This window comes from Saimiri boliviensis, chromosome 1 (assembly GCF_048565385.1).
Source record: "Saimiri boliviensis isolate mSaiBol1 chromosome 1, mSaiBol1.pri, whole genome shotgun sequence".
Lineage (NCBI taxonomy): Eukaryota > Metazoa > Chordata > Mammalia > Primates > Cebidae > Saimiri > Saimiri boliviensis.
This window is the reverse complement of record NC_133449.1, coordinates 300,803,347-300,828,531: the sequence shown is the minus strand read 5'-3', so window position 1 is coordinate 300,828,531 and position 25,185 is coordinate 300,803,347. Positions and strand designations below refer to the sequence as shown.

General features: G+C 58.0%; 1 protein-coding gene and 1 long non-coding RNA gene across 3 annotated transcripts in view; one reads left to right on the top strand and one right to left on the bottom strand.

Annotated features, from left to right (window-relative positions):
- Nucleotides 1-25,185, bottom strand: part of SLC12A7 (solute carrier family 12 member 7) — a 99,031-nt gene that overhangs the window by 61,843 nt on the left and 12,003 nt on the right. The gene's annotated exons all lie outside the window — the stretch shown is intronic.
- LOC104652101 (uncharacterized) lies at nucleotides 4,644-12,099 on the top strand. Its single transcript, XR_745446.3, has 3 exons — nucleotides 4,644-4,996; nucleotides 5,114-5,235; nucleotides 9,816-12,099. It is a non-coding gene; the product is annotated as an uncharacterized LOC104652101 (long non-coding RNA).

Sequence of the window (25,185 nt, the reverse complement as noted above, 5' to 3'; positions counted from 1 at the left end):
CTGTCCTGGTGCCTGGGCTGGCTGCTCCAGCATCATCCGGCCAAAAATACTCCCTAATCGGTCCGGCTGAGCTGCTGCTGCTGCCCAAGATAAGCAGGGCACGCTGTGGCTCCCGGCAGTGATTTCTGTGCTATTTTTATACTCGGTTAGGATAAGGTCTCTGGTGCCCTGTGCCCAAGGTCATTCTGTGGGGCCCCAGGGAGGCAGTGCCTTGCCCCAGGTTCACATTCCTTCTGGGGAAGTGGGTTCTGGGAGCTGAACAGAGAGGCATCCTGGGTGTACACAGCAGGACTGGTCAAAGGGACCCCAGCTCCGAGGAGGAAGGGGGCCACTCCTGAGCCCTCCAACCCTTGGGTCCCAGCACCTGCCAGCACGGCCCTGCTGGTAACACCACTGGTTCCTGCAGGCACACGGGAGCCACATCTGGGGGTCCCGGCAAAAGATCCCCCAGATAAATGAGTTAAGCTGCCCAGCCTCCCCCCTGCCAAAGACCCCCAGAAAGTGAAGAAAGCTGCCTAGGCTGGCCCCCAGCCCTCTGAGGGGCAGCAGGTCAGCAAGGCAGCGAGGCTGGTCAGAGGCAGCCGCACAGGAGCAGATGTTCCCCGCCAAGGGGCTGGGCGCTGCATGGACTCCTCTGAGTGTCCTGGACTTGGGAACGCACGTCCCCAAGTGTGCAGGCCGAGGAGCAAGACTCGGGCATCCATCAAACAAGGCTGCAGACTGGCAGAGCGTCTCCTCAAGTTTTAAGTTTGAAATTTTGCTTGGCAAACTGAACCCAAATCCGCCTCTGTTTCTTTACTTTCTTCTTTTGTTTCATTAAGAGAAGAGAGAAGGGGAAATATATTTGATTGACAGTTTCTGAGATAACTCTCTTCGTCTAATTGCCTCATTGAAACCTTAAATATTTGGCTTGCATCATAAGAACAGTCGGGCTAATACGCGCTAAATTCACCGCTCTCAACGGAGAATGATTTCTCTGTGCAAACGCAAGTCACTAATTTCTATTTTCTCAGGGCGGTAAGTTAAAAGGACGTTTAAAAAATAAGCTTCCATTGCTGTTGAAGGACAGTGACCTCCACGGACCTCGAAAGGCAAAACCCACAACTGACACCAGGTCGATCTGCCCCAGCAACCAGCAACAGCTGGGTCCGTCCTAAGGACACACGTCGCAGGCCAGAGTTCCTCGGCGCGGCGCTCAGCGCCCACAAGGCCGGAGGAAAGTCTTTGAAAGGCCTAACTGCTCACTCTCTTTTCCAGGAGAAACGAGTATACATTTAAAAACCAGAAAACAAGATGTGTAGCTGCAGCTCCTGGCCACGAGGGAGGAGCTGCCCACAGTGGCCAGAGAAACAGAGGCTGGAGGCCATGGAAGGTGCCTGCACGGACAGAGGCGGCCGCCGCCCCCGCCTCCGCGCCCCGAACGCTGCCTCCAGGACGTCGCCAGACCAACGAAACCCGTGGAGATCGGTCCCGAGCGGAAGGAAGATGGTTCCCGGTGGAAACACCGCAACGCACAGCTCAGAGGACGCTGGCTCGGGGGGCAGGCGGCAGAGGCTGGTGCAGGGCAGACGCTGGGGTGACGGCCGTGGGAACAGCAGACCACACAGCTGGCAAGCTGACACAGGAAGAAAATGGACTAATACTAATAAAATTAATCCAAAATAAGAAAAAAAGAAGAAGACACGTGCGCTCGTACTAACCGGAGGACCGTGGCAGACCAGGCCTCGAACCCGCGCCCTGGTGATGGCCCCACTTCGCCAACAGCGCAGAACTGGGGAGAAGCGGACTACCCCAGGGAACAGCTGGAGAGTCAAGATGCCTCGCGCCGGAACTGGTGAATCCAATCACTAGAGACAAAGACGATTTGAACAACACGTGAGCAGGACTGAGCTAATGGTCGGCTATGTGGAAACGCACCCAGCCGCTGCCCAGCCCGACTCCGCACCACAAGGCCAAGAGAGGAGCTTTGACAGCTGGAAATGAAGCGGAGAGCGGCCACGGAGAGCGGCCACGGAGAGTGGCCACAGAGGGCAGCCACAGAGAACAGCCATGGAGAGATGACAGGGAATCCTTGGGCCGGGGAAACCGCACAACAGGTCAAGAAACCCACGGGAAGAATGAGCCGTGATCGGAGTGAGATAACGTTTTGAACTAGTGAGGGTGTGTGTGTGAATTCTTTTTAATTCTATGACTTTTATATAGAAAAATCGCTTCATGGGTTGTGGGAAGTAAAAATGTTCCTCTTTAAAGTTTCCTTTCTTGTTAAAGAATAAATCATAAGTGTGCTAATAGCTTTTTGCTAAGCTCTACGTTATGTAGCTGTTAGACGTACTGTGCTTACAGGCACGTAGTACATTCTCTGTCCTTGCATTTTAACCAAGATGTCTGTCCTGGACGTGCTCACAGGCATGTCCCAGCTCTCCATTGCCTTTACCTGTTTAGAAAAATTTTAAGTAATTAGCCAATCGTTTAGTTTTAAATTTGTGAGGTCTGGCTCCAGCCAACAGAGATCAGACACAGCAGTAAGGACGACCCCAAATGCATAAGGGATAAATCTGTCTGCTTTCCTTTGTTCATTGCACTCTCGTGGCACCATGGCTCGCCAGGGGCCCCTTCCTGCCATCCAGGAAGTAAAAATTGCGACGCTAAAAGATCCTTTGTCTCAGTGCTTGTTTTCAACACAGGTAAAAACAAGCAAAGTCAAATGGCACACCTTAATTTTAATATTTTCTTGCTAAATAATACATAATGTTATCTTAGTGTTTTCACGGAATCTGCTGTCCTGTCACCATGTTAGAAACTGTCCTGCAGGAAATGCCCCTGCTCTCAGTGGTTTTGGAAAGGTTAGCTAGGGTAGGAGGCTCTTCTAATTTATTTATCACTTTGACTAATTGGATTCCAATTACTTTGGATAGATGGTAAAATATAAAATGTATCAAACATGGTTAAAATGTCTGTATGGGTTGGGCATGGTGGCTCACACCTGTCATCCCAGCATTTGGGGAGGCTGAGGCTGGTGTATCACTTGAGGCCAGAAGTTGAAGACAGCCTGGCCAACATGGCAAAACCACGTCTCTACTAAAGATACAAAAATTAGCTGGACATGGTGGCACACACCTGTAATCCCAGCTACTTGGAGGCTGAGAAAGGAGAATTGCTTGAACCTGGGAGGCGGGAGGTCACAGTGAGCCAAGATCACATCACTGCACTCCAGCCTGGGCGATTCCGTCTCAAAAAAAAAAAAAAAAAAAAAAAAAAAAAAAAATCTATCCGCTTGCATCGTTATATCTTCATTAATTTAATTGTTAATGCTTCCAAAAAGTCACCCATGTTACTAAGCTAATTCTTAGCAATATACACATAGTATATTAACACACTATTAACCCATGAATTCACCTATTCTTTTTATTTTTTTTTATTTATTTTTTTTTATTTTTATTTATTTTTTTTTTTGAGACAGTGTTTCACTCTTGTTACCCAGGCTGGAGTGCAATGGCGCGATCTCGGCTCACCGCAACCTCCACCTCCTGGGTTCAGGCAATTCTCCTGCCTCAGCCTCCTGAGTAGCTGGGATTACAGGCACGCGCCACCATGCCCAGCTAATTTTTTGTATTTTTAGTAGAGACGGGGTTTCACCATGTTGACCAGGATGGTCTCGATCTCTTGACCTCGTGATCCACCCACCTCGGCCTCCCAAAGTGCTGGGATTACAGGCTTGAGCCACCGCGCCCGGCCTCTTTTTATTTATTTTATTTTATTTTATTTTATTTTCTTGAGACAGAGTCTCACTCCATGCTGGAGTGTAGTGGTGTAATCTCAGCTCACTGCAGCCTCTACTTCCCAGGTTCAAGTGATTCTCCTGCCTCAGCCTCCCAAGTACCTGGGACTACAGGCATGTGCCACCATTCCCGGCTAATTTTTGTTTTTTTCAGTAGAGATGGAGTTTCACGGTGTTGGCCAGGATGGTCTCAATCTCCCAAACTCAGGTGATGTGTCTGTCCTGGCCTCCCAAAGTGCTGGGATTACAGACGCGAGCCACCGCGCCCAGCCCCTACCTATTCTTTTTAATGTTTAATGTAATTGAGATGTTACTCACTTTTTAAAACATTTTAAAGTGTTTAGTATTTCTCTTCCAGTTTGGTTTTGGTTTTTAACTTTTAAGTCCAGGGGAACATGTGCAGTGCTGTTATGCAGGTAAGTTGGTGTCATGGGGGTTTGTGGTACAGATGATTTCATCACCCAGGTATTGAACCCAGCACCTCTCGTGTGTCTGGGTTTAGTGGCAGTGACCACCAGTCATCTTTCCTGCTCCTCTCCCTCCTCCCACCCTCCACCCTCAAGTGGTTCCCAGGGTGTGTGGGTCCCCTCTGTGTGTCCACAGGTTCTCATCACTTAGCTCCCACTTGTGAGAACATGTGGAATTTGGTTTTCTTTTGAACCAAATTATAATGAAAATATAACCTATCAAAACCCTAAGACGCAGCTGAAACTGTGCTTAAGGGAAAAGTCACCCCTGTAGATCCTGCAAATGTACAAAGATAGCGGAGGGGGTTCAACTGGGGTCCCCACAGGGGAAGTTGATGTCCTGGCACGGGTATCTGTGAATGGCCCTGGCTGGGTGGTAGACGAGGTCACCCCGGAGGAGGGTGGGCTCTCACTCCGGTGACTAATGTCCTTCTATGGAGAGGAGAAAAGGGCAAGGGCCACAGCGACAGGCATGTGACCATGTGACCACAGACCCAGGGACGGCTGGAGCCACTGAAGCTGGACGCGGCAGGAGCCTCCGGGGCGTGCAGCCCTGCCCACACCTGGACCTCAGCTTCCCGTTCTCCGCCGCGGAGGGAGAAGGCGTATCTGTGAAGCCACATTCTCTGGGAAACGAAGCCTATCAAAATCCAGAAAGAGGCCCTGAATAGTGCTGTGTCTCATGGGGATCAAATCCTCGACTTGACCTTGCCTCCCCCACCTAAACCTTCCAGGCCGGACAGACTCACTGGTAAGTTTTCAAACACTGAGAGAAGGAATGACAGTGGTTACACTGAAGCCTCCAGAGAATCTTTTACAAGAAGTAAGCTCGCACAACTCCTGTTATCAAATTATCGCTGTCGTCCAGGACGGGAGGATGAAGCCCGGCCCAGCTGCCCCGCACCCCACACGAGCGCCCGAGCGCAGCTAAGAGTCTTCACGTCGGGGTGGTGACGCGCGTGACCTCTAGCTGTTCCAGAGGCAGCAAAGGTAGGATGTGTCTCCTTAGCTTCTCACGCCACGCACTCGGCAAGTTCACGTAGGAAAGGGATCCCGTCCTTCAGGAAGGCCGGAAGCAGGCGTGGCGGGGAGGTGGGGGCCAGAGGAGCCACCTGGCCCCATTCCCATTCCCGCCCCGCCCCCACCCCTGCACCTGTGGTCTCAACCTGGCAGGAAGTCCCCTCCAGCTCCTATGGGATCAGGGTTGCTGGACGCCAGTTGACAGGTAAAGTCCTGCTGATTTGCAGCAGAAGAACCAAACCCCAGGACTGGAGCGCTCACGGGGTAGTCAGGCCCTGTGGAAACCTGGCATTCTCGCTGCAGAAAATGAAGCCAGATTCAAACAAAAGCCACAAGCAATGCACAGAGGCAGGGCGGGACATCTCACGCAGACCCAGGGACTCTGGAGCACCCTCGTCACAGATGGAGCACCCAATAGGGGGCTTTCCTTCCTCATCTGGTTGATGGAAGATTCTAGAACTCACCTTCTGAGAGGGAGGAATAGCGCTGCCCAGCCCCCAGCACACCCAGACCACTGGGGCTCAGAAAATATTTGATGAACAGTGGACTCGGCAGGAGCGGTGGCCAGCGAGACTGGTACTGAGCAGGTGGGCCATGGGCCTTCGGGTCTGCCGTGTGCCTACCAGTCCTGACAGGCTGCAGAGGCTGCAGCAGAGTGTGTGTGTGTGCGTGCATGTGTGTGTGCATGTATGTGTGTGTGACTTGTGTGTGCATGTGCATTATGTGTGTGCGTGTGTGTGCATGTGTGCGTTACGTGTGTGCATGTGTGTGTGCATGTATGGGTGCGCATGTGTACACTGTGTGAGCATGTATGTGTGTGCATGTGTGCATGTGTGTGCATGTGTGTGCGTGACTTGTGTGTGCATGTGCATTATGTGTGTGCATGCATGTGTTGTGTGTGCATATATGTGTGCATGTATGAGTGTGCATATGTGTACACTGTGAGCATGTGTGTGTACACTATGTGCATGTGTGTGCATTTATGTACGTGCGTGTGTGTGTGTGTGTGTGCGTGCACACACAAGTGGGAGTGGCCATAAGTGCCTGCCTGGTGTCCACACGGCCCCCAGCCTTTTCCTAGAAGGAATCACATGTTGCGTACACACGTATGTGCACACACATGCAGAAACCAGACCTACTTGCACCATCCACCCACACAAGCTGGGCCCTCAGTCACACTGCTCCCTTCCACGGGCTCCACCCCATGCCCGCCAAGCACACCTTCGGCTGATCTCTGCTTTCAGCTTGCACACACTGCTGCCCCCTGCGCAGCTCGGGGGGACTCCTGGGATCCCAAGTCCTGTGGCCTCAAGAAGCCCATCTCCTCAAACTCCAATCACAGCTGCTGCCCCGGGCCTGTCTCTCCTAGACACACAAGGGCACCCCTCCAAGAGGCCTCCCTCCGCCGCCAGCCTCTGCTGCCCGCCCCTCTGTCCATTCCCAAAGCTTGGGCTGCTGCAGGGAGCAACGCCGCCTCCAAGGGCAAGCCGGGGACGGGCAGGACGTTCAGGCGACACCCCCACCTGGAGGCCCAGTCTCACAGAGCCTCAGCAGCCACCCAAGGCAAGGAGGTGGCCACAGGGCCACCAGGAGTGCCACAGGGGACCCCAGGCCCACATGGGCCAGAGAAAGTTCTGGGCTTCCCCTGGTGTAAGGGACAGAACCGGGCGCCCTCCCCTCCCTGCCCCCTCAGCTTTCCTGGGACGGCAGGACCAGGACCAGGAAAGCCACAGTGTCCGAGGAGACAGGGTGGAGGGTGGCTCCAGGTGCCCGGCCAGGGCATCGGCTGACCCCCGAGAGATGAGCTCACTCAGGTGCCCCTGGCAGGGCTTCCAGAACCCTCACGTGGATGAACACGAGAACACCTGGGCCACCTGCTGTCTCACGGAGAAAGCCACAGCGGCCACTCTGGTGGGATATAGTTTCTGGACATGATTAAACCAGAAGAAAAGAAAAGATCCTGGCTGAGATTACGCACAGAAGCAGTTTGGGGCCAGGCTCTGGCACTGCTGCCCAAAACCTGGTGATTCAAACCCTGCTGCCGTCAGAGCTGGAAGCCTCGCGGTCCATTGTGTCCTGAGCGTGAGGCGGTCACCGACTCCTGGGCAAGCAGCCCGTGGGTCAGGGGTCAGAGCTCAAGGGACACCCTCTCCAGCCGGGGCAGCCGAAGCTACCTCTGCATTTTCCCCTGGAAGAGGCAGTTAAAAAAACCCAAGAAGCTTTGCTATCACCTCCGTGACTTTATTTCTGGATGTGGTTCGGAAGATCGGAGGAGAATCACCCAGGATCGCACCTGTTTGGTTTACAGGAGTCTTAGCTGTGGGTCCCCTTTTCCACTGCCCCCATCAAGTGGCCTCCTGGGTAGCCCGGGACCCTCCAGAATCTTCCAGAAACCACCGCACTGCTTTAGTCGTGCCTGCCGGACCCCACCGGGCGAGGCTGTTGGGAGGAGACACTCTCAGGTCGAGAGACCTGGGCAGGCTCCTCCTGTCTCGTCCCGAGCCGCCCTGTGAGGATGGGAAGACCCAGGTGCACCCGCATCTGCTTCTGGGCAGGGGAGCAGAGATGCTGCCTTCCCAGAGCTTGAGCTGTGGGAGGAAGAGGCTGAGCGAAAGCTCCTCCGCCCCGGGAGGGGAGGACCCTCGGGCCGCCTGCCCGCGGCCACACATGCCTGTCCCCCTGGCCTCCTTAGCCAAGGCAGCAGCAGGGAGGGAGGGTGGCTGCGTCCCTCCCTGTGCCTGCCCAGAGGGCGCCTCAGAAGCTTCCAGCAGACACACCTGACGCGTGCACGGAGCCCCTGCAGGGGAAGCCCAGCACTAAGGCAGGGGGCGGAGGGCAGCGGGGGGCCGGAAGCGGGCAGAGGAGGAGGCGGAGCTCAGCACGGCCCAGGCGGTCGGTCTCATTCCAGCCAAGGGGAGCAGCTGGGCCAGTCTGAAGGGGGCGATGGCCGGGGAAGCGGCGGGGATGGGGTCGGTTTAGGGACGGAGTGGAGCGGCCCAAGGGGCACCTGCCAGAACCTCACCTCGGAGGGTCACGGTCTGAGGGTCGCTGGGGGCCCACCTGGGAGGTGGGGTCACAGGACACAGGACAGGGAGGGGGTGGTGTTTCCAGGGTGAGGGCTGGGGGAGGGGAGCAAGGCCTGGACTGGTGGATGGAGACCTGAGTCAGACCGAAAGGGAGGCAGAGTCTCAGAGCTCAGCGCCCGCACTCACAGGGACGCGCAAGGACGCACTGGGACACGTGGCGACGTGCCCTCCCAGCCATGCTGCTCCTTGCCGCGAGTCACCTGGAGGCCGGGGCCTGGCGCCACCTTCAGACTGGGGGATTCCGGGGCCCCTCCTCCTCGTGGGGCTTTGGGGACCTCAGCAGGATGAAAGGTGTCGGGGAGGGAGCCGGTGTTGGTGCAACAGGCAGAAGTTTCCAGAAACTCAAGATTCTTCCCAATGCTGGCACCTGGGGCACACCGTCCTGCAGCGCCACTGCACTGTCGGAAGCAGGCACTGCCGTGGTGGTCACCACAAGCCCTGAGGACCCCGCAGAGGGCATGACCCAGGCAGCCTGGCCGTGGCCCCCTCTCCTGCTCCATGCTGGGGCCTCACCTGACCTCTCCGGGTCCCTAATCAGGCACTGGGGCCACCTGCCTTGGGCCCTGCAGAGGCCACCCTGGAGTGGCTGCTGGGACTGAGACCCTGAGCCAGATCAACCCCAAGGCTTGTCTGGGGTGGGTTCCCAGACCCTCGTCTAGGACTCGGGGAAGGGGCTCCGTTTGCGGCCTGTGCTCTGAACAGGCTCAGTGAGCAGCCTGATCCCTCCGGGAGGTGGGCAGTGCAGATTCCCATGGAGCCCAGCACCCTGACTGTGTACATGGCAAAGCTCACTGCGCCTGGTTCCGTCAGCAAGGGAACCACGGGGCACCCGAAGCACGGCGACTCCATGGTGAACAGGGCCTGAGTCAAACGAGGCTGAGACCTGCTGGGCCGCACTGCCAGGAGCTCAGGCCGTCTCAGTCACAGGGCGAGACGGGAGGTCGGCACCAGAGGCAGGCCCTGAAGACCTTGCGCGGTGAAGAAGCCATCCAATACCCACCGAAACCAGGCTGGCATGAGAGTGGCATCTGGTTGTCCCCACTGCTCATTACGCGCTGATTAGAACGCATTAGTTTGCTCAGAGACACTCCCACCAGCCCCACGGCAGTTCACGGAGGCCAAGGCCACGGCCGGAGGTGACCTCTGGTCTGAAAAGGGGAGGGACCCTCGGCTCTGGGAATTGAGTACCACTTTACCTGGAAAATTCATGGCTAATCACCCATTTAGCGCACAGTCAAGAAGTGACAGGAAGAATCCTGGGTCGGAGCCCAGGCGCCCGCTGCCCCGGAGCAGCCGCGCCTCCTCCCCTCACGTTCTTCACGCACCTGCTTTTGCGTTACGGCGGGCACTCGCCCCAGCTCTTTCGGGGTCTGGATTGGGACCCCTTCTGGTAACAGTCCCTTTTTTCTTTTCTTTTTTGAACTAAAACCCAGGCTGTTTTCTGTCCCTTCCCTTCCCTTCCAGGGGGCCTTCATGCGAGAGGAACCCTCGCCTGCCTTCTGGACCATTCCCGGGGCCAGCTCCCGCCACGGCTTCCTGAGACCACCCTCCTGTCCCCGGAACATCTCCCAGGCGTGCTCCGGCCCCTCCTAGGAGGCGTGTGCCAGGCCTGCCTCCGACTGCTGCAGCGTCCGAGGCCAAGGGCCGGGTCAGGGCTGCCGGATAAGACACGGCACTCAGCCCAGCGCAAATTTCGGGTAAATGACGATGAATTTTATTTTGATGTGGTGTGGCCCAAATATTGCTTCTGTTAAGAATTTTTTTTTTTTGAGATAGAGTCTCGCTCCTGTCATCTAGGCTAGAGTGCAGTGGTACGATCTCGGCTCACTGCAATGTCTACCTCCCAGGTTCAAGCGATTCTCCTGCCTCAGCCTCCCAAGTAGCTGGGATTACTGGCATATGTCACCATGCCTGGCTAATTTTTGTATTTTTAGTAGAGATGGGGTCTCACCATGTCGGTCAGGCTGGTCTCGAACTCTTGACCTCAAGTGATCACCAGCCTTAGCTTTCCAAAGTACTGAGATTACAGATGTGAGCCACCATGCCTGCCGCTTCTACTAAGAGTTGTGTTAATTTGAAACAAATTTAACGAGGTGCCCTTCACTGGGCCAGGGGTTGGGGGTCGCACGCATGGGCAAGAGGTCCACCCAGTCCCCTGACCTCAGGATCTTCAGACCTGAGGAGAGCCATGAGGCGCCCATCTTTCAGTCAACAGGACTAAGGCACCAGAGGCAAAGCGGACCCCAACTCAGTGCCGTCTAGGGTCAATTAGAGAACAATCCCAAACACTCGTTGGCCGCCGTGGCCGCTGCTGGTGGACGCGTGCTGGCCAGCGTGCTGGCTGGACGTCACCCAAGCACTGTCAGAGATGAGGCTGGATGCACGCCCTCGGTGAGACCCTCGGCTGCTTTACGTGAGCAGTGTTAGTGTAGACTCATACTGCTGCTGAGTCTCGGAGGCTGGGCTTGGGGCCAGCTCAGGAGCCCCGGAGGTTCTGAGACCCTGACCCAGCTCCCAACCCATACTTAACTTTCCGGGAAATCCCAGAGGAGCCCAGTTATCCCCCTGACCAACCGAGGCAGCAGCACTGGACGGGGTTGCGGAGCTGCAGCTGGAGGTAGGGGTGGGCTTTTGTTCTAACTGCTGTGCGGCCCCCCTGCTGACCTTCCCAGCACGTGGGCTGTGGAGAGAGGGGCTTGACTGTGCCGGCAAAGCTGCTCAGCCCAGCCAGACTCCCTGGCCCACCCCAGACCCACCCCAGACGGCCGGAGTCTAGAACGAGTCCAGCCTTCCCTCCAAAAGCCTCCTGGCCGATGCTCATGCTGTGGAGAACCGGACAGCTCTCCCAGCTCCAGCTCTGCAGTTCTGGGACAGCTACATGTTTCTAGCAAGCTAAAAAACTTGGCGAGGCGAGGTGGCTCACATCTGTAATCCTGCACTTTGGGAGACTGAGGGGGTGGCTCACCTGAGGTCAGGAGTTTGAGAACAGCCTCGCCAATATGGCAGAACCCCGTCTCTACTAAAAATACAAAAATTAGCTGGGCGTGGTGGCAAGCGCCAGTGATCCCAGATACTTGGGAAGCTGAGGCAGGAGAATCGCTTGAACCCAAGAAGCAGAGGTTGCAGTGAGCCAAGATGGTGCCACTGCACTCCGGCCTGGGCGACAAGAGCAAAACTCTGTTTAAAACAAACAAACAAATAAAAACCAAACTTTAACACCCATGAAGATGGCTACCATCAAAACAGGAGACAAGAAACGCTGTAAGGACGTGGGAATATGGGGACCTTGTTTTCTACTGGGGGCGTGCGTGTGGGTACCGCCAATATGGAAAACACAGTGGTAGTTCCTGGAAAAGCTAAGAATACAATTGTCCTGTGACCCGGCAATGCCGCTTCTGCATACGTGCTCAGAAGAACTGAAAGCAGGGTCGTGCACACCGTGACGACAGCAGCACCGTCCACAACGGCCAGGCGGCGGGACAGCCCGAGAGGCGGTGAGTGGGTAAAGCCGTGAACAGAACGTGGCCTGTCCACACAGCCAGGTATCATTCAGCCTTAAGAAGAAGGGCATTCGGACACAAGCGGCCGCAGGGGACAGCTGAGGACGGTGTGTTAAGTGGAATCAGCCAGTCACAAAAGGACAAAGACTGCAGGACCCCATGCCTAGGGGGTCGCTGGAGATGCCAGATCCTCAGGGTGCAATGCAGATGGCAGCACGGGCTGGGGAGGGCAGGAGAGGGCAGCAGAAGGGTGAGGAAGGGAAGGGGGGGAGGGAAGGGGAGAGAAAGGGAGGGCAGGGGAGGGCAGCGGAAGGGGTGATGGGAACAGGGGTCTGCTGGGTGGATGGGGGTCGGACGCCAGGGTGGCTGTGGTGTGGACATTCTGAATGCCACAGACTTGTCCACTTAAACGTGGTAAAACTTGTAAATGTTGCAGAATGTGTATGTTTGCCACAATAAAGAAAGAGAACTGAGCCGGGCACAGTGGCTCATGCCTGTTATCTCAGCACGTGGGGAGGTCGAGACCAGCCTGACCAACATGGAGAAACCCCATCTCTACTAAAAATAGAAAATTAGCCAGGCATGGTGGGTTATGCCTGCAATCCTAGCTACTTGGGAAGCTGAGGCAGGAGAGTCGCTTGAACCTGGGAGGCAGAGGCTGCAGCGATGGCGCCATTGCACTCCAGCCTGGGCAACAAGAGCAAAACTCCATCTAAGAAAAGAAAACAAGAAAACTTAAGCTCTATACTTGTACAACTGGGGCAGGAAGAGGTCAGGAGGTCAGCTGGCGGAGGGGGTCCCTGGGACGCTCACAGGCAGCGCTGGCACCCACTCTCCCACGGGTGCACACCCCTGAAGCTTTGTTAAGAGGCACAGACAGACCTAACTTCAGCCCCCACCAGTGGAGTCACCAGAGCTCCCACCACAGCCTCGGCCCCCAGGCTTCGGAGCAGCCTCAGTCTCCTCGGGGGAGGAAGGGCTGGCCCAGCAGCTCGCTGTGCGCTGGGGCTCCCTCCTGCCTACGAAAGCTTCTGCTCCCCTTTGCTGATACCTGAGGCTCAGATGCACCAGTGAGTGAGACTTCAGGACATCTGCTAACTTCAGCTCGGAGCCCTGACACCATGTGGCTACCTCAGTGAGACACTGACCTTCCTCCGCCGGGCGTGGTGGCTCACGCCTGTAATCCCAGCAGTTTGGGAAGCTGAGGTGGGCTGATCAATTGAGGTCAGGAGTTCGAGACGAGCCTGACCAACATGGTGAAAACCCCATCTCTACTAAAAATACAAAACTTAGCGGAGTGTGAAGGGTGCCTGTAATCACACCTACTTGGGAGGCTGAGGCAGGAGAATTACTTGAACCTGGGAGGACAAGGTAGCAGTGAGCCAAGATTACTCCACTGCACTCCAGCCTGGGTGACAGCAAGACTCGGTCTCAAACAAACAAATAAACGACAGTGACCTTCCTAAGCCTCGGTTTGTTCATCTGCAAGATGGGGATAAGTCGATGGAAGATGAAAGGAGCATCTGGAGAGACCACGGGGCCAGCCAGAACCTGACGAGTGAGGAAACGGAACAGATGCCTTTGCAGCCGTGTCTGTGAGATTGAGCAGGCAGAGGGAGTTCCGGGACCCCGGAAGTCAACCACACACAACTGTCATGCTGTTCCCAGAGCCTTGGACACATGCCTCAACACTAGACATTCCCGCTCCAGCCAGGTGCGCTCACCTGTGGGGGATGTGACCTGCGGCCCTCCCCCCCCAGCCCAGGGTGGCCATCGAGACACACGACACTAGTCCCAGGGCTGGAGTGGCCACAGGGCGCAGAGACAGAGAGCCCCAAAACAAGTGTAGGGGAGTGCTTCCTCCGCTCCGTCTCTGCAAGGTTGGACATGCGCAGAGTGATGCCACACGCAGCTTCAGGTGTCTGCACGACACATCACACGGGCTTCAGGTGTCTGCATGACACACCTGAATCGACAGTGAAAGAATTTTCCTAGAAAGACGAATGTCCCATCCAGGGTTTACCGAAGGCTCGGTTTAAGCCCCTCGCCATGAGAAGGGATGTGGGGAACACTCCCGTGTGAGACCCCCAAAAGGCGTGAGTCTCACTAGACGGTGAGTTTGATCCCAAACACAGTTTCCTACTGGAGGCAGTCGAGCTATCTGGAAATATAGGAACTGAAAGATGGATGATCAGTTTCTAATATCAACCACAATATCGTTTGGGCCTAAAACCATGCGTTGCTGCTAGACCGAGTGACCCCCTGCTGGCAACCAGTTCCTGCTTTTAACCTTTTTATGACTCTTTAAGAATAAGCCTTTAACCTAAACCTTACCTGACTGCCTTGTACCCTAGATAATGGTTTAACTGTCGATATTTGCAAAGCAAATGCCACCATAAGGGATGGCTTTGATTCCTGACTCAGAGATTCCTGAATGGGGAAGTTGAGTAAAGTTGAGTCAGGAGTAGACAAAGGAGAATCCGATTAAAAGATATTCTGATGAGCAAAACCAGAAAAACTTTTCACATCTCAGTCTAAAACAAGGTCAAACCAGAGATACCTGCAGCCAGGAGGAATAATGTTTGGATGCAAACAAGCTTTGTGAATAATGTTTGGATGTAAACAAGTTTTGTGAATAATGTTTGGATGTAAACAAGCTTTGTGATTACAGGAAATTCTGTTACTTTTTACAACCTCTGATTGCATATCTGACTTCTCTATTGTGTAGGCCATGCAAGGCATATATTTGCATTCCTCTTGCTATGACCAGAGGCCATAGAAAAACCAGAGCCAAGAAAGTGTATTTATTCCTGGCCTTTGAGAAATAAAATTTGCCGTTTAGGCACAGCCTATCAGCCCTCCAGACGCCTCGCTTTCTCTCTCTCTGTCTTTATTATTTTTCCAGGCGCACTCCCTCTTCCAGGTATTGGGACCCTCTTGCAGGTCGAGAGACCCCCAGGCAGACGTGCCTACCCGTCCCGGACGGTCCACGACAAAGGGAGGAACGCACCGGGTGTCTTTCAGAGGAGTGCAGTCAGTTTCACAGCTGGCGGGTTTTCCAAAAATATTTTCATCAGTGACAAACAGAGCCAGCTTGGGCTGCGTCGTCCCCACATCCAAGACTCACTCCCTGTTCCCTCACCCTCCCTGCTCATCCTTCAAATTCTCCGCAGAACATGGTGGTGGCGTCTGCCCTGCAGGGTGTGGGGTAAGCAGGGCACTGTCTCCAGGCCTGGGTCGGGTCCAGCGGACGCAGATGCACGGGCATAGCCCCTGATCCACACGGGGAATCCCGTGTTCAAGCCAACAGCTGCTGATGAGAAGGTTCACAGCCCACGGAGCGGGAGCCTGTGGAGAGGCCACGGGAGGAGGGGAACCGTGGCCGTCCCCGCTCCTGCAGGCACTGCGTGCCGTTCGGTCCTCCCAAAGAACCATCCGCGCAATAGAGGGAAACACTCCACTGTCCCCCCCGCCGACCCAGCTCCGAGAAACCACAACTCCTGTCACCCACCGAGACATGACTAACACACGAAGACACACACGCTCACACAGACCAACACCAGGACACACAGACACATGTGAACATACACCATTAGGACACAGACACACGTGTGCGCACACACCAACACCAGGACACGCGCATGCACACATGTGCAAACGCCCTAACACCAGGACACACACAGACACACGTGTGCACACACACCAACACCAGGACACATGCATACACACATGTGCAAGCACCCTAACAAGAACACACACAGACACACGTGTGCGCACACACCAACACCAGGACACATGCATGCACACGTGCAAACGCCCTAACACAAGAACACACACAGACACACATGCACACACACCAACACCAGGACACACGCATGAACACATGTGCAAACGCCCTAACACAAGAACACACACAGACACACGTGTGCGCACACACCAACACCAGGACACACGCATGCACACATGTGCAAACGCCCTAACACAAGAACACAAACAGACACACGTGTGCGCACACACCAACACCAGGACACATGCATGCACACATGTGCAAACGCCCTAACACAAGAACACAGTCACACATGCACACACACCAACACCAGGACATGCACATACACATGTGCACACACAACCAGGACACACACACACGTGCACATACACCAACACCAGGACACACAGACACACATGTGCACACACACCCTAACACCAGGACACACAGACACACACGTGCACGCACACACACCAGGACACACATAGACACAAATGTGCACACACCACCAGGACACGCACATAAACACGTGCACACACCAACACCAGGACACACACACGCATGTGCACACACACCAACACAAGGACAAACACAAACACGTGCACACACACCAGCAACAGGACACACACATGTGTACATGCACCAATGCCAGGACACATACATACACACATGTGTACACACACCAACACCAGGACACATACACACGTGCATATGCACCAACACAAGACACCCACACACATGCACACACACCAACATAAGGACACAAAGACACACATGTGCACATGTAACACCAGGAAACACACACACATGTGTACACACACCATCTCCAGGACACACAGACACATGCACACACACCACCAGGACACACAGAGACACACATGTGCGCACACACACCAACACCAGGACACACACAGACACACATGTGCACACATACACCACCAGGATACACACATACGTACACACACCAGGACACACAGACACATGTGCACACGCACACCGACACCAGGTTACACACATGAAGAACGTGTCTACAGCGCGTGTTTCCTGCCCAGAGCTGGGTGCCCGGAGCCACCTCCTGCCAGCAGCCCTTTCCCAGCCACAGGGAGTCTGCCAACGCCCCGGGTTCTCACCCCTCAAGCTCACTCTGCCCCTACTGCGAGGATTCATACCCCAATCACAGGTGGGGCCCTGTTCCCAGAGTACTCGAGGCCAGGAGCCACCCGGAGCCGCTCCCTGCATCGCCCCACCCGTCTGTGCCGAGAAACCAAGGACTTGAAGGACAAGTATCAGATGGCGAGCAACACAGACCCCTGCCCCAGAGCACCGGGATCCTGCCCGCCGCTGCCTGCCTCCCCACCTCTGTCTTCCTCATAGCTCAGCACCCACTGGGGACCTCAAATACGCCCCACTCAGCCCCAGAGGGTCCCCACTGCTAGGGATCCACCTTCGGCTCCGGCCACGTCTTCCCTTCCCACTGTTCCTGCTCCTCCTCGGCTGCCTGGACGTCCAACCCTGTCGCTGTAGCAGGCACTGAATGACCCGGTTCCCCTCTGGGTGGTCTCCACTCATGTCCTCAGCCCCATCCTGAACTTGGCAAACAGTGCCTGCCCCAGGCCCTGGCACATCTGGGCAGTTGGGCGCCCATCTTCCTAATCTTGGCCTCTGCAGGTCAGGCCCTCCCTGCTCGCCCAGGTGTGTCATCAGAACCTGCTGAGGGAGGAGGCAGCACAGGGGCCTGGATCTCCCCTCCCTGCCGGCACCAGCTCCTCCGGGCCTGGCACACTGAGAGGGAGAATCAGGGTGTCAGCACCGGCGCTGTGGAAGACGCCCCAAGGCATCCTGTGGGCTGTGGTGGAACGAGGGGTCTCTCTCTCTCTCTGTTGCCAGGCTGGCTACTGGGCTCCTGGCTACTGAGTGACCCTGGGGTGGTGATGGAGGCTGGCATCTGCCCCTCCTCTTCTCAGGGTGGCCCAGCCACTGAGCCTGCCCTGGTGTGGGGTCATCATCCGGCTGTGCAGCCTGGTTCTGGCTCAGGCTCCAGCCTCCCTGTGCCCCTCCATGGCTCCTGGGTCCCACTCACCTGGCCGCCCGCTAGCTCCAGGACACAGCAGCTTGGTCCTACAGGAGCCGCAGGGCAAGGCCTCAGAGGTGCTCGGGAGGACCTGTGGACGCTGGGCTCCCCCGTCCCTTAGAAGATGAGCAGCTGGACAGCAAGGGCCCCAGGGCGGCATCGATAGCAGCGGGCTGACGGTGCCAGGGCAGCAGGATGCCAGGCGGGCCCAGCCAGGCGGGGGCGGGAGATGTATCAATTCCCCTCTGCTCCCCACCTCCAGGCCCTGGGAGCATCCCGGAAACATCTCTCAGGCAAACCCGGCCCACCTGCAGCACCCCCTGCAAGAGCCTGAGTCACTGAGGCCGCCGTCCCCCAAGGCAGCTGGGACCTGACACGTTCATCCCCTCACAGCCTGGCAGAAGTCCAGCGTGGAGCCAGGCCTCACTCCCACTGGAGGCTCCAGGACAGGGTCCCCCTCCCCAGCACCCTCGGCTCCAGCCTCGGCCTTTGCCTTCACGGGGCCTCCTCTGCGGGCCTCCGTCCTCATCTGCCTCTGACTGCCCACTGGGTTTAGAGCCTGCTCAGATAAACCGGGTGACTTCATCAGGAGACCTTTACCCCATGTGCAAAGATGCTTTCTCAAATAAGGTCATATCTCGGGTTCCAGGAATCAGGACTCAGCTGTCGCTCCTTGGAGGCCGCCATTTAGCTTACTACAAAACTTGACGCAAAAATGGGATAAAAAAAAAAAAAAAAAAAAAAAAAAAAAAAACAAGAAAAAAAATTTGTTCAAGTAATTCACTTCAGAGAACAAAAAGAAAAAAACAAAACAGGATCAAGGTCCAAACTTAGAAGGACTTGGGTCCCGAGGGAGGCCCCAGGGAGCTGAGTCCACTGCCCGCAGCCCAGGCACACAGCGGGCACCCAGGGTGCCTGCTCACCTGCCACATGGGCGCCCGGGGTGCCTGCTCACCTGCCACATGGGCGCCCGGGGTGCCTGCTCACCTGCCGCACGGACGCCCGGGGTGCCTGCTCACCTGCCGCATGGGCGCCCGGGGTGCCTGCTCACCTGCCACATGGGCGCCCGGGGTGCCTGCTCACCTGCCACACGGGTTTTCTACCAGGTCCCTCGCAAGCGCTGGGTCCTGGACCTGTGCCCCGAGGAGACCTGGGGCTGCTCAGCTCCAGGGAACTGGCCAGAAGCCTGGGCACCTGTGCCCCCCCACCAGCCAGGCCTCTGAAAGGGGAGCGGCTGAGGTCCTGACTAAAATGGTGGCAGGTGTGGCCCCTCAGGCAAGCCTAGGGGGCCTCTGGGCGGCGGCAGGTGCACTCTGGGAGCCTCCAATGTCCCCACAGCCTCGACCCATGGGCGTGGCTCACCCGGTGGCTGCTGAGTTCTCAGGGTCCGCCCAAGGCAGGAAGCGCCAAGTGTGGGCCCGTGGCCTCCACGCAGCCGGCTGGGATCCGGAGGGGGCCCTTGCTGGTAACAGCGTCTCCCCAGGACCTGCGGCCCCCATGCCGGCGCCCAGGCCCAGCCCCGGTGGGAGCAGCCCTGGAAGGAGGAACCACTCCAGGCAGATGCCACCGGGGCTCAGCTGGGTCATTAGGAGGGCCCTGGGCCCAACCAAGAGGAGGCTGCGCCCGACGGCCGCGGTTCTGGGAGCTGGGACACTGACACTGCCCAGGCCTGGCCGGCTTGGCTTCCTCGGAGGGGACGGGTCTGCACGGCAGCCACGGGGCCACCGCGGAGCCTGGAGCGAGGCTGCGTGGAGAACGTGTGGGCCTTGGCCCCGGCGGGTGGGTGCCGGGGAACGGGACGCAGTGGCCCTGCCCCTCTCGGCGCCCGCACAGCCTGCCTGTCCCGAGTGCACACGGCCGGCTCGCGTGACCCGAAGGTGGCCTCGGCTCACTGTGCCGAGCCTCACCCTCCTCCCGCAGGCCCTGCGTCTCTGGGGAAGGTGAGCTGTTCCCGATCCGGTTCCCACTGCAGGGCCGCTGCAGCCCACGGTGCTGGGACACTTGCTGAGACAAGGGAGGCTTTTGTGAGTCAGAAGGATTTTCCACACTTCCACCTGGGGTTTCCGGGCGCAGGGCCTCGGGGCTCTGGTCCCAAGAAGTGCAGGGCCAGGAAGAGCTCTGTGGTCAGATGCGGACCGTCCCAGGACCCGGAGCGTGAGAACTCGCCCTGCCTGCGCCGCTGGCTCCCGGAGGCCCCGACCTCAGGACATGAAACGCTCCAAGGTCAGTGACCAGCCACCATGGCCCCGGCATCGGCCAGCACCCCAAAGGCACTGTCCTGCCCCCCGAAGGCCCCTGAGAAACGCTGTTCCCCCTCCCCGGCTGAGCCTGAGTCCGGCATCTGGGTCCAGTTTTGGGTAAACTCCTCAGCATCCCCTGGCCCAGGCTGGATTTGAAGGGGTGTGGAAACCTGCGAACGGCGTGCTGGGTGGGAACAGGGGCGGGCACCTCGAGTGGCTGCGTCCACGGAAGGCTGAGGCCTCACCTCCCACCGGCCGCTGTGGGACGTGGAACTCTGCCCACCTGGGTGCAGGGAACCAGGGCCCCATGGGACCCAGCCAGATCCCTCTCCTGAGGAAGGTGGCCCTGCCCCAGCCAGCACCTCCCAGGCGATGAGACGCGTGGTCCACACACACAGCCACACCTGTGTCTCCATCACCCTCGGCTCCATTCCCACCCCAGGTCTGGAGGACACTGGCCATCAGAGAGGAAGAAAACGTTGCAGCTCCAGCGAGGGGGGCTCCCGCTGGCGAGGGGGGTGCTCCCTGCTGGCAAGGGGGGGCTCCTACTGGTGAGGGGGTGCTCCTGCTGGCAAGAGGGGGGCTCCTACTGGTGAGGGGGGCTTCTGCTAGTGAGGATGTGCTCCCTGCTGGCAAAGGGGTGCTCCCCGTTGGTGAGGGGGACTCCTGCAGGAGAGGGGGTGCTCCTTGCTGGTGAGGGGGTGTTCCTGCTGGCGAGGTAGTGTTCCTGCTGGTGAGGAGGGGCTCCCTGCTGGTGAAGGGGTGCTCCTGCTGGCAAAGGGGTGCTCCTGCTGATGTGGGGTGCTCCTGCTGATGTGGGGTGCTCCCTATTGACTTCCCCTCCCCAGAGCAGCCCCTGGAGGGAGGCGTCGTCCTGTAAACAGGAGATGGGTTCAGGACGGCACCAGTGTGCCTGGCAATCCTGGAGCTCCCTGCGTTCAGGAACCCGGGCTGCCAGCTCCACACTCTCTACTCCAGGGGGACAGGAAAGCTCTGGTCACCAGGCAACAGGAGGTGCGAGGGAGGAGCCCAGGGCCCCGGGGAGAGCTCAGGTGGCCGGGGTAGCGGAGGGCGTGCAGGGGAGGGAGATTCACCCAGGAGAGCAGTCGACCAGCCCTGGCTGCAGGGATATGGTCACTGCGGTGGCATGACAGCTCGGAGGGGCTTCGTGGGGGAGCGCGCCATGGGAGAGTGTTCTGGGGGGACACCTCGGGAGCTCAGGGTGGGGACTGAGGCTAAAGTGGCCAAGCTGGGCCTGGGCCAGTTCAGAGTGGCCAGGCCAAGGAGGAGGATGGGCACAGGCATTTACGCCAGTCTGCTCGGGCCGCTGTGGAAATGAACGCAGCCAGGCAGCGCGCACCACGGGAGCGTCTCGTGGCCTCAGGCCTGAAGCCCCAGGTCAGCCTGTGGCTGTAGGGGCTCCGGTTCCAGCCTCGTCTTGGCTCACGGGCCCCCGCTTCCCCGGTGCCTGCGCTGCCCGCCTCTGTGCGTGTCTACTTTGTGTCCCAATTCCCCTTTTCATGAGGACCCCTGCCATGTTGAATTAGGACCCACCCGTGACTGTCACTTGAGGACGTCTGCAGACGCCCCGCCTCCAAACACCGCCACACGCTGAAGTGCTGGGCATCAGGACTCAGCGAGAATTCTAGGGACGTGTCACCGAGCCTGTGACTTGGCTGTCCCGGCTGTCCCTGCCTCCCCCTCCCCCTCCCCCTCATTTTCTGTCCCTTCTGGGACGGAGGCTCCTGGGGACTGTCTTCCCCGCTGTGCCCTCAGCACCTGGACCTCACTGTCTGGGACAGCAGCCACTAAGCTGTGTGGTCACTTGAGTTTACATTTAAGTTAAAAAAATTTTTTTAAATGAAGAATCCAGGACCTCAGCCACAGCAGCCACAGCTCAAGTGCCCCATAGCCACGTGTGGCCAGTGGTCGCTGCATGGGACGGCGTGGACGAGGAAGGGCCCTGTCAGTGCAGAGACGCCACTGGACGCTCAGAGATGAGAGTTCACCAAGACCCATCCATGGATGAATACACAAGTGAATGGGCGAACAGACTCAGAAAAAATGCTTAGTGAGGGAGACGTGAACTTTTATCTTGTCCAAGTCACTGTTAGTTTGGGTGCTGCCAGGCGCATCAGTTCCAGTCACACAGAGTCCGAAGCGCTGCAGCTGTGAACTGTGGCTGTTGCTGGGGGGCCCCTTCCCTGCGGCCCTGCAGGACGGCTCTTCCCGCCCCGCGCTTCCCAGGCTCTGCCTTTGCTCCTGGTGCTGGATGCAAGGCAGGTGGCTTCTGGGTGGTTGCTCCCTTCCTGGGAGCCGCGCGGGGCTGCAGTCAGTTCACCCAGCCACCCCTGGTTGCACCTCTGCGCCCTGGACAGGGCACCTCCATACAGAGCCTGGGCGCTCCACAGGGTGGGGGCAGCTCACCCTATAAGCCCGGGCGCCCCCGGCACCAGGGAGGAGGAAGAAAACAGTGCGTCTCCTGTCTCCCCCGTCTCCCCTGTTCTCTCCTCTGGGCATATGTCGCTCTTCCTCTTTCTGTCTCTGTCTCTGTCTGTCTCACTGTCTCTGTCTCTCTGGCTTTGTCTCTCTCTGTCTCTTGCTGTCCCTGTCTCCCTGTCTGCCTCTGGGTCTCTCTGTGTCCCCTCCCCTCTTGCTGAGCCACTGCCCAGAGGTCGAGGAGGAGCTGCTCACAGGCCCCCCACATATTCCCCGCAGACCAGCCGTGACCATCAGCTGCCCTCATCCGCCCCGTCCACATCCCAAACTCACTCAGAGCCCCTGCTGTTTGGGCAACATGCTGGGAACTCAGGGGAGGGGTGGGGCAGTAGGTCAGCCAGAGGAGAAAATGGGCTTTCCCGGTCCATTCTCCGGCCCGGGAGGGTGCTGGGCCGTAGGACCTGGTGCTCACAGTGATGGGGCGAGGCAGGCGCAGAGGCCTGTGTCCTGGCCGGGCTCCATCTGTGACACGGGGCCTTCCTTCCCCGCGGGCCTGTCACAGCCTTCCACGCACCTGCTCCCTCCGCAGGGTCAGAAGACACAGTGACGTTCCCACGACCCGAGCTTCCCACATCCCTCTGTCCCCCGGCCTCGAGGGTGCCAGTCCCCTCAGAGAGGGGGTAAGTGTAGTCCAGCCTCTCGGCTCCAGCAATTGTAGCAAAGCACCACGGGCCGGGGCGTCAACACAGAAACTGTCCCCTTGAAGCCTGGGGGCTGGGAGTCCAAGACCAAGGGCAGTTCTCCCGAGGCCTCTTCGTGGGGGGCAGGCGGTGGCTCCCCCGTGTCCTCCCGCGGCCGCTCTTCTGTGCACACGCATCCCTCGTGTGCCCTCATCCGCCCCCCTGCCCTCCACATCCCTTCCTCTTCTTACAAGGACGCGTCCTGTCGGGTCAGGGCCCTCCTTACAACCTCATTTCACCTTAATTCCCTCCCTCAAGGCCCTGTCCCTAGATACAGCCACATGGGGGCTGAGGCCTCACCCGAGTCCTGGGGGCCCCACCTGGTGCGTCTGCGCCTCCGTCAACCCTCCTGGGCTTCTCCCTGTGCCCTGGCCCCACTTCTCCACCCAAAGTGCTGCGCCCACTGCTGAGCCTCGGGCACGCGGCCAGGCCGCAAGCACCACAGCCACTGCAGGGCCGGGTCCCCTCTGCAAGCCCTGCCCCGTCCTCAGTCACCACCAGCAAAGCTGTGGCTGTAGCAGGGCTGGCAGACATGCTGGGGCAGAGCGCTGGGCACCCTGGCCTCCTGCCCCTGGCCTGGCTCGGGCGGCTGTCGCCAGCGTGTTCTGAGACTGCAACCCAGAGCCAAGAGACAGGGGGGCCGCCCCGCAACGAGGGCACCTGGATGCACCTGCCTACCTCAGGGAGTGTCGGCTGGCACTGTGCCAGGCAGAGGGAGAGGACGGCGCCTGGGACTGAAACCCTGCCCAAGCTCCCGAAAGGCAGGGGCCCATGTCCCGGCACCACGCCAGGGCCTTGCTCTGCCAGGGCCTCTCAGGGCAGCTCCAAGAAGGAGTGGCCCCTTTGAAGAAGATCCTGGAAAGTCCGGGTTTTCACTCCAACTTTCAAACACTTGCTCCCAGCTGCAGCCACCTCTACCCCTGCCCCGCCTCCGCCCCCCACCCCCCTGCTCTTGGTCCCAGCAGCATCCTGAGAGTCTGGGGGCAGCAATTCAACTGTGGACTGGGAGGCGCCCCCAGTTCCGGGTCACACTGGGTGGAGCGCTGGGTGGCAGCGAGATGACCAGGCAGGCAGCCCGGTGGGCACCTGCCTTGAAAATGACCCTCAAACCAGCAGACCACAGCGTACTTGACAATTAAGCCCAAAAATCTCTCCATTAACACCTGCTTCACTTCCAGACCCACAGATCACCAGGCTGGGGTGGGGGCCCGTGAGAAAATCCCAGGTGGGCCGGGCATGGTGGCTCAGGCCTGTAAACCCAGCGCTCTAGGAGGCTGAGGCAGGTCCCCTGAGGGCAAGAGTTTCAGAACAGCCTGGCCAAAGAAAAAAATTTTAAAAAGGAAAGGAGAGGCCGGGCGCGGTGGCTCAAGCCTGTAATCCCAGCACTTTGGGAGGCCGAGGCGGGTGGATCACGAGGTTGAGAGATCGAGGCCATCCTGGTCAACATGGTGAAACCCCGTCTCTACTAAAAATACAAAAAACTAGCTGGGCATGGTGGCGCGTGCCTGTAATCCCAGCTACTTAGGAGGCTGAGGCAGGAGAATTGCCTGAGCCCGGGAGGCGGAGGTTGCGGTGAGCCGAGATCGCGCCATTGCCCTCCAGCCTGGGTAACAAGAGCGAGACTCCGTCTCAAAAAAAAAAAAAAAAAAAAAAAAAAGAAAGGAGAATAAAATAAAATAAAATCCCAGGCGAGGAAGCACAGACTGGAGCCAGGTGCGTCTCTGAGCTCCGGCCCTGCTGAGATGCGCATCTTAGTAAACGGGACCGGACCACAGGGGCTGCCGCCATCCCGGCCGTGCACCCACAGACCTCTGAGAGGCAGCGGCGGGGACAATGCCAATGGCTTCAACCTGGCATCAACCCGGCGTTCCGTTTCCCACGGCGTTCTGTTTCCCACGCAGAACGTCCTGAGGAAAAGGCAAAGTCTGCCGCATCCAGGGAGGAAGCGCAGCGGCCACCAGGGACCAGGCCCGGCTGGGGAAGGAGCATGTGCTGCCGCTGCGGCCGGGAGGGGGCTGCAGAGACCCCGCGTGGCAGGGCAGCGGGACGCCACAGAGGGCCAGGGCTCACCCTCCTTC